We start from the raw sequence: 10,399 nt of genomic DNA, 5'->3' as shown, positions 1-10,399 counted from the left end.
TCCTGTTATAAAACACTAAGCATATGAACATGCTTTTTCTTTTGAGTCTTAAGAAAGACAAAAGTAATCAAACTGCTTTGAATTTTAAAAATTAAACTCTATGAATTCAGATAGTGAATGTAATTAGTCAGAAATTTTAACTCTGCAGTAGGGCATGAAGATGAGACTTGAAATGGACTTTATAAACACTCCATGGACACACTGCTGAGAACTTTTCAAGCTTCTCTGATTGCATTGCCATTTCAAATAAATCTGCCCTTAATGCTGACTCAGAGATCTTTTTTTTTTTAAAGACAATTTTTCATAACGTCATATCATCCTTCCTTTTAAAACAAAATAATCTGCTATTATAATTTCTTCTTAGGCAATGTGAGTAGAGATAACACTGATAAATTTTTTTCCAAAGAAATGAGATTTCCTCTTATTGTGAAGATGAAACACTCCCTCTTAGTCACAGTGAGCTGAGGGGGAAATCAGTCATTTGTTCCTTGGTTTTAGGTGTGCCTTCTAAATCAGATGGCATTCTCAGACACTTGGGGTACATGACAAGGACTTTCCCTAAACAGTAGCTAAATACTGAAATAACGTAGACCAGAATCTAGATTTGCTCCTACTGAGTGAAAAAGTGGGTGATAAAGAGAAAATAACATAAAATAGCTCCCAAAAGCTCAAAACCAATATCAGCTGATAAAATTAATCCTAAAGAACCAAAATGAAGTTGAGTATTTTTAGCTAGGTGACATTGTCATTGAACTGGGATTTTGGTTTTAGAATAAGATAGAGAAAATGAATTTTTAAATGAAAAGATAAAAAAGATAGAAGGTATATTTGCAGAAGAAGGGAATTCATTTCTACACCACAAATAAGCATTCTAATGGCAAGGGAGAAGAATATCAATTTTAAAGAATAAATGTCCTCAGTATAATACTCTAATTTTCTGAAACTTGTTTTAAGGTGCACTACCGATTCTGGAAATTGTTTCATATGCTCTTGAGGAGAATGTGTGTTTTGCTGTTGTTGGCTGTAGTGTTCTGCATATGGATATGTATTAAGCCTGAGCAACTTCTCTGCATACATGCGTGCCCTTTCATGCTTAGTTGCACCAGTCGTGTCCAACTCTTGGCAACCCCATGGACTGTAGCCCCCCAGGTTCCTCTGTCCGTGGTATTTTCCTGGCAAGAAATACTGGAGTGGGTTAACATTGCCTTCTCCAGGGGAATCTTCCCGACCCAGGAGTTGGACCACATCTCTTGTGTCCCCTCTTGAGTCTCCTGCATTGGCAGGCAGGTTCTTTACCACTTGGGCAACCTGGGAAGCCCCATATACACTATTGATACTATGTATAAAATGGATAACTAATGAGAACCTACCATATAGCTCAGAGAACTCTACGTGGTGCTCTGCGGTGACTTAAAGAGGAAGGAAATCCAAAAAAAAGAGGGGATACATGTATATGTACACAAACAGCTGATTCACTTTGCTGTACAGCAGAAACTAACACAACATTGTAAGGCAACTGTACTCCAGTAGAAATTAATGTTTTTATTTGAAATATTATGAATAGGAAAGTATTTACTTATATAGATATTTCTGAACTCATGGTGTATCCTATACATTGACTCAGTGCCCGTTTAAATACACTCTGGTAGAATTCTTGAACTACCAAGGTCAGACAGCTAAAAGCTTAGTTTTCTATGTTTTTATTGCAGCCAGAGTTCCGTATGGGACCTTGCTTCTGCCAGACATACTACAGGAGACTTGGAGCTAAGTGGTGGAGAGATTGGCTTGTGGCGGTGAAGGTGTGGTTCTTCTGGGGAAGCTGAGGCAGGTGGCAGAGCATCAGGTCCCAAGAGGCCTGGGTACTGACTGCAGGTACCACCAGGGTGCTGCTCCCCACAGCACCGCTGCGGCGCGGCTGGTCATTTCTGCTGATCTATTCCGGATGAGGCAGGCTCCAAGCCCAGGTATTTGACTTCCTTGCAGATAATATGTTCTATAAACCCTCTCCTGCTTAAATTAGCTAGAAGAGAATCTATGGTCTGCCACTGCTGCTAAGTTGCTTCAGTCATGTCCAACTCTGTGCGACCCCATAGACCATTGCCCACCAGGCCCCACCGTTCCTGGGATTCTCCAGGCAAGAACACTGGAGTGGGTTGCCATTTCCTTCTCCAACGCATGAAAGTGAAAAGTGAAAATGAAGTCGCTCAGTCGTGTCCGACTCCTAGCGACCCCATGGACTGCAGCCTACCAGGCTCCTCCGTCCATGGCATTTTCCAGGCAAGAGTACTGGAGTGGGGGGCCATGGCACAGAGAATCACAAATGACATAGCCGTAAACCCAAAACTTCAACAAGCCTCATAGTTAACGGAGAAGTTAACGGAGAAATATTAGAATTAGCCTGTTTTAAAATCAGACGGATAATAAGCAAGATCAAAAAATGCAGTGCTAAATGGAAAAAGTAAAAACTTTTAGGGACTAATTTAAATGCAGAATACGTGACTTCATAGGTATAGAAACGAAAGAAGAGAGAGATGAGGGGGAGGGAAAGGATTTTCAGTCACTTCTCCAGCGACATTTCAGACCCGCTCAGCCTCATCTGCTGGGTTCCGGCACTTTGGGTGAGCTGCTGCTGCAGAGCCGTCACACGGGATGGGCCAGCCGCCCACCGCACGGCTGCTGTCGCGTCCCCAAGATACACCGGCTCCCGCCCGGGAGCTGCCCCACTGATGCTGCTGCTGCTGCTAAGACACTTCAGTCGTGTCCGACTCTGTGCGACGCCATAGACGGCAGCCCACCAGGCTCCCCCGTCCCTGGGATTTGCCAGGCAAGAGTACTGGGGTGGGTTGCCGTTTCCTTCTCCAATGCATGAAAGTGAAAATTGAAAGGGAAGTCGCTCAGTCGTGTCCGACCCTCAGCGACCCCATGGACTGCAGCCTTCCAGGCTCCTGCGTCCATGGGATTTGCCAGGCAAGACTACTGGGGTGGGGGGCCATTGCCTTCTCCACCCCACTGACACAGAGCGGTACAAAGCAGCTGCAGCATTCAGTGAGGGCTGGTCGCCACTCGCTTTGACCAGTAGGAAGCGTGAGCCAGCTGCTCAGTTCTCTCCTCTCTTCCCTCCAAGGACGGTTATGAGAAACAGCCATTTATACGGCTTCTTCGAAGATATAGTCTACAAAACCAGGCAGCCTATTTCCTTAATGCCTCCTATCCACTCTTCCCCCCACCCTGCCCTGTTCTCCTTTATCCCCACTCTGTCCCCTGAGATTGCATCTCCTAATAATGTTACCACCAACACTTTCCCCCCAGCTCTGTTTTCTGGAAAACCAGGCTCAGATAGGCAGACAAGCAAGCGAAACTTGTCTGGCTCAGCGCTCATGCATACACTGACCCCAGAAACATGATTAACTTAAATCTCATTCTGAGGTTCAAGAAAGATAAAGGAAATAAGGGGGAAGGGTGCACAGAAAAGGCATTAAGGAATGAAATAGAATATAGCTACAAAATACTGGCAAAACAAAGGCTTGATCTTTAAAAAGATGAATAAGGTAATCTTTACAAGACAAATAAAAAAGGAAAAAGATTTAAGTTGTGATGGAATAAATAACATATAAAACATTTAAATTATAAATAATTATTCATGACTATATATAAATTGGAAAGTTTGGATCAGATGAACATATAACTTATAAAAATAGAGAATATAGAGGTGGAATATATATATATAAAGTGAACATAACTTTGTAACCAACCCAGCTACAGACAGTATGCACACAAAATATTATATATGTGTATCTTATATGTATGGAATCAAAATCCTAAATAAGTCCTGAGTTATGTAACTCACATAATATTCTAGGTGAAATATATTCCATCTTGAGTTTATTACTGGAGAACAAAGATGATTTAGTAGCAGAAATCTTACCAATGTGATTCACCACATTGTTTATGGGCGAACAACTGTTACCATCCACATAATTGAAGGAAAATCATAAGAATTTTAATTCAACACCCACTTATCATGAAATTATATTATAAATAGAAATAAATGAAATTTTTCTTTACTTGATATAGACTTCCTGGGCTTCCCAGGTGGCACAGAGGTAAAGAATCCACCTGCCAGTGCAGGAGATATGGGTTCGATCTCTGGGTCAAGAAGATCCCTGGCAGAAGGAAATGGCAACCCACTCTAGTATTCTTGTCTGGAAAATTCCATGAACAGAGGAGACTGATGGGCTGTAGCCCATGGGGTTGCAGAGCCTAATATGAGTAAGCTACTGAGAACACACACACCTGCAAAACAAATTACAAGATATCACCATATTTAATGGAAACATCTAAATTATTTTCCCTCAAAGTCAAGATCAAGTCAGGATTACCAGTTATTACTGTGCTGTTGCTGAGGACATTGTTGGATATCTCTAAAGATGCTTGAGGACCAGGAAAAGATAGAAATGTGGTTTTATTTAAATAAAAAGAGATCAAAATGCCCTTATTTCAAGATGACATGGTCACTACCAGGAAAATTCTGTGCAACTCGACTGGTGGTAAAGCGCCCAGGTGAAAACCCAGGTCTCGCTCGAGCTCCAGCCAAGGCCGTTAACTGCTTTACTCCCTGGTTTCCTCCCATCCACATCTCAACATTTCCTGCCCAAAATGCAGGAAATCACTTCAGCTTCCTGAATTGAATATACTCCCCTCAAAGCCTGCCAGCTCACCCCTAGCATCTGTCACTGTGAACCTCACAGCTTAGAGAAGCAGATCTGAGCCTGGAGAGAAAGGTTACAGAGATGCTTCCGCATTTCTTGGGAATTACCCCAGGCTGTTGCCTGAGGGAAGGGAGAGGACAGAAGGAGAGAAACAAATAAACAAATACACCTTGAAGGGACCACATGTTTTTTAATTTATTCATTTTCAGTTGAAGGAAGGCGGCTCCACAATACTGTGTTGGCTTCCACCATATATCAATTCAAACCAGCCCTTTGAAAATGTATTTTGTCAAGAAAAAGTAGCTGTTAATATAAGTTTGGAGAAATGCAAACTTACGTTAAGCTTTCATGGAGGAGGTGTTAATTCAAACATTTAAGCATTTTTCAATTTATGGGTCAAATAACCCACAGTACAAAAGAATGGACACCTCTCTCTATCTTATGTTGATTGAAAAAAGAGAATCTGATTTCAGCTGAGCACACAACAGTTAGCTTTATATGGACTTGAAGGACTGGAAAGAATGTGAAAACTATCTAGATGAAGAAGACTGATCTGGAATCCACCAGAGGATGAGACGGTGGATGAACAAGAAAGGTAGTGTGTAGGTGTCCACTGACCAGAGCAGGCAGAGCACATAGATTCACAAGCCAAGGAGAATGAATAATATCAGCAATGGAAAGAGGAATACTGACATCTGTAGGGTGTAAGGAAAGAAAGAGATCAGCATTGTAGTATGTCATAACTGAAGGAATTCCTGACTTAAGAGCTCTAAAGATAATGTTTCTATTGTTTCTGTTCAAAATAGTTAATTTTGAACTATTTTCTTCTTTAATGGTTCTGCTCTAGGCTTATGTGTAGCTTTATATTGGGTAGTCTTACGTCATCTGAGGCAATAACTATAAAGATGAGCATTTTTCATTTTTCCATGAAGCGCTTTTAGAAGAGGCAGTGGATACAGCCATTGCAATTAATAAAAATATTTTACTTAAGTGTTTTCATAGTACAGATGCTGACATATTATGAAGCCTTTAACATAAACAGATAAAAACTTCTTTTCCCCTTTTTTGATGGGGAGGAGAATTAATTTGAGATTTAGTACCTAAAATCAAATAGCTGGAACAAAATTTTTAATCAAAGGAAACCTTAAATTCTTAACTGCTGCACTTCTATAATGTCTTGAGATTGTTCCACTAAAGTTTATTTTTATTTTTTCTTGCTGTACTTCAGTGACTACTTGTCCATGAGCTAAAACCAGTAAACATCCTAAACTAGACAGCTTTGATGTCTATAAGCTGGGTATCAAGCAATACAAACATGTCTTGAGTTTTTATACTTCTTTGCTTGAAAAGTGGATAGAAAGGAGATACAATAAACATTACAAGGCAGAGAGCAATTGGAACGATAGGAAAGGAGATTAAGCAAGAAACAGGGATGAAACAATGGACATCACAACATAAAATAAACTCCAAGAAGATTAAAGAAAATGGCCAAAGGATATAAATAGTCACTAATAAATAGTGATGCTAGTCCCATCACTTCATGGCAAACAGATGGGGAAACAGTGAGAGACTTTATTTTCCTGGGCTCCAAAATCACTGCAGATGGTGACTGCAGCCATGAAATCAAAAGATGCTTGCTCCTTGGAAGAAAAGCTATGACCAACCCAGACAGCATATTAAACAGCAGACATCACTTTGCCAACAAAGGTCTGTAGAGTCAAAGCTATGGCTTTTTCCAGTAGTCATGTATGGATGTGAGAGTTGAACTATAAAGAAAGTTGACCACCAAAAAATTGATGCTTTTGAACTATAGTATTGGAGAGGACTCTTGAGAGTCCCTGAAGCTGCAAGGAGATCCAACTAGTCAATCCTAAAGGAAACTAGTCCTGAATATTCATTGGAAAGACTGATGTTGAAGCTGAAACTCTGATACTTTGGCCACCTGATGGTGAAGAACTGACTCATTGGAAAAGACCTTGATGTGGGAAAGATTGAAAACAGGAGAAGAAGAAGACGATAGAGAATGAGATGGTTGGATGGTGTCATGGACTTGATGGACATAACTTTGATCAAGCTCTGGGTGTTGGTGATGGACAGGGATGCCTAGCATGCTGCAGTCCATGGGGTCACAAAGAGTCAGACACGACTGAGCGACTGAACTGAGCTGAGAAAAGGAAACCCAAATGACCAATGCTCACTAGTTTTTGGAGAAATTCAAAGTAAGACCACATTAATACCTTATTTTTCACTCATCAAATTGGTAAAAATTTTAAATTTGAGAAACAGTAAATCCCAGTGAAGAAAGGGAAAAAGTAATAACAGGCAGTTGGTGAAGGGTGAATTGGTACAGCTTCTCTGGGAGGTCCATTTGGATATTCTTAATGTCAGTTTTTAAATTTGCATCCATTAAAGTTGAAGATACCCGCTAGAACAGAGAAATCATATTTCTAGTATAAACTCTAACAAAACAACATATATGCCCAAGGAAACAAGTAGAAAGATGCCCAATGCAGCATTATTTTCATGGTAAATATTGGGGAAAAAAATACTCATCAATGGGAAAATGGATAAAAACAGACATATATGTATCGGATAAAAACAGACACAATGCTAATTTATATAGCTACAAAAATTAATGAATTAATCTTTAGAAACCAATATAATTAAATCTCTCTAGAATAAAGTATTGGGTAAGAAAAAAGACAAGATGCAGAATGAAATATAAAATATAATACCTTTGATTTAAATATTTTAAATCCACAAAGAATAATTCTGTTATAGAGATACAAATCATTGCCTATTAAAATATAAACATGAAGCATATTAATTTTTGACTAGTTATCTCTGGTGAAGGAGAGCTGAAAACATAATTGGAGAGAGTGCAAAGAAGGTTTCATCTAGTGAGTGAGGCAGTATTTTTTTAAAGGTAAATTTAAAACGATAAAGAATTAATAATTAAGTATAGGTGGTAAATATATGTATTTATTATATAATCTCATATTCTGTGTATTAAAAAAGTTTTCATACTAAAAAAATGTCACATTGAATTCCTAATAATCCTATTGTGCTTTAATCTTAATGGAAAAAAGCAGGCTATAGAGTGCAGCCCATGATCTCAGCAACCTAAAAGAGCAATGGTAAACTGGGAGCCCTGAGTCAGATGAGGTCCTTGGCCCTGTTTTGCTTGGCTATGCCTTAATATTGGCCTTCACAGTGTTTCAAAAAAATGTGAAGGATATGCCAACATTTTAAAATTCAGTTCAGTTCAGTCACTCAATTGTGTCTGACTCTTTGAGACCCCATGGATTGCAGCATGCCAGGCTTCCCTGTCCATCACCAACACCCAGAGCTTGATCAAACTCAGGTCCATCGAGTCAGTGATGCCATCCCACCATCTCATTCTCTGTCGTCCCCTTCTCTTCCCACCTTCAATCTTTCCCAGCATCAGGGTCTTTTCCAATGAGTCAGTTCTCTGCCATCAGGTGGCCAAAGTATTGGAGTTTCAGCTGCAACATCAGTCCTTCCAATGAGTATTCAGGACTGATTTCCTTTAGGATGGACTGGTTGGAACTCCTTGCTGTCCAAGAAAATCTCAAGAGTCTTCTCCAACACCACAGTTCAAAAGCATCAGTTCTTTGGTGCTTAACTTTCTTTATGATCTAACTCTCATACATTACCACTGGAAAAACCATAGCTTTGACTAGACCAACCTTTGTTGGCAAAGTAATGTCTCTACTTTTTAATATGCTGTCTAAGTTGGTTATAGCTTTTCTTCCAAGGAGCAAGCTTCTTTTGATTTCATGGCTGCAGTCACCATCTGCAGTGATTTTGGACCAAAAAATAATCTCTCACTGTGTCCATTGCATCCTCATCTATGCCATCAAGTGATGGGACCAGTTACCATGATCTTCGTTTTCTGAATGTTGAGCTTTAAGCCAACTTTGTCGCTCTCCTCTTTCATTTTCATCAAGAGGCTCTTTAGTTTTTCTTTGCTTTCTGCCATATGATGGTGTCATCTGCATATCTGAGGTTATTGATTCTCCCGCCAGTCTTGATTCCAGCTTGTGCTTCATCAAGCCCGGCATTTCACCTGATATACTCTGTATATAAATTAAATAAGGGTGACAATAAACAACCTTGACGTACTCCTTTCCTGATTTGGAACCAGTCAGTTCCATGCCCAGTTCTAACTGTTCATTCTTGACCTGCATGCAGATTTCTCAGGAGGCAGGTCAGTTCATCTGGTATTCCCATCTCTTTAAGAATTTTCCATAGTGTGTTGTGATCCACATACAGTCAAAGGCTTTGGCATAATCAATAAAGCAGTAGATGTTTTTCTGGAACTCTCTTGCTTTTTTGATGATCCAACTAATGTTGGCAATTTGATCTCTGGTTCCTCTACCTTTTCTAAATCCAACTTGAACATCTGGAAGCTCCTAATTTTAAAACTAGGAGATAAAAAAGTCTGACTTTTGCCTTTTTTTTTTTTTTTTCGGTGAGATCAGGCAATGTGAGCCATAGTCCAATAAGGCAAGATGGGTGGAGTTGGGTGACTGCTGGCTCCTTTCAGGTCCAGAGCAGTCCAGAAACTGGCCTCAGCCCTGTCCCCTCTGAAACCACATCTGAGTCCCCCTTGTCACCTACCACCACACTTACCCTTTTCTCCTATATTAAGGAAAAAAGCCAAATATTTCACCTGGCCATCTTCATTACCTGTCTCCTGCTCATAGGCATCCAGGTTAGTAATGCCTATTAAAAAAAAAAAAAAAAGATCATTGAACAAAGATTGTAGAGAAGTAAAACAAATTATTTTTCACTGCTGTCTCTGTGTTATTAGATAGCATTTTCAAGGATTAAAAAGAAATGTGAAAACAGCCAAACCCAAAGATTCCTTAATATTCCTACTTCAGGTCCCAGCACAGTGCAGAATCACTCTTCTGGGATTATTTTCTGTTCCGAATTTTCTCCACTTTCCTGCCACAGGTTCTGTGGTTTCTACTTTAATATCCTTGGTCAGAATCACCTATTTAGCAAACATATTCACAAAACAATTCACTGGGGCACAAAAATTATGGGCCTGGGCCACAAAAATCATCTAAAAGCCTAGAGAATAATGTTTCTGGAGTGTTCAGAAGATGGTAATGATTTAGAGTGACATTCTGGCACCAGAGTCCCTGGTTTCACGTTCTGGCTCTAAAGCTTCTTCTTAACTGCACAGTCTGAAGAGAGCTGTGCTTTGATTTTCTCATTTGAAGAATAGTACTCATCTCATAAGGCTTAATAAACAAATGGGATCTAATTAAAATTAAAAGCTTCTGCACAACAAAGGAAAATATAAGCAAGGTGAAAAGACAGCCTTCTGAATGGGAGAAAATAATAGCAAATGAAGCAACTGACAAACAACTAATCTCAAAAATATACAAGCAACTTATGCAGCTCAATTCCAGAAAAATAAACGACCCAATCAAAAAATGGGCCAAAGAACTAAATAGACATTTCTCCAAAGAAGACATACGGATGGCTAACAAACACATGAAAAGATGCTCAACATCACTCATTATTAGAGAAATGCAAATCAAAACCACAATGAGGTACCACTTCACACCAGTCAGAATGTCTGCGATCCAAAAATCTGCAAGCAATAAATGCTGGAGAGGCTGTGGAGAAAAGGGAACCCTCCTACACTGTTG

This window comes from Ovis canadensis, chromosome 26 (assembly GCF_042477335.2).
Source record: "Ovis canadensis isolate MfBH-ARS-UI-01 breed Bighorn chromosome 26, ARS-UI_OviCan_v2, whole genome shotgun sequence".
Lineage (NCBI taxonomy): Eukaryota > Metazoa > Chordata > Mammalia > Artiodactyla > Bovidae > Ovis > Ovis canadensis.
This window is presented reverse-complemented; position numbering follows the sequence as displayed.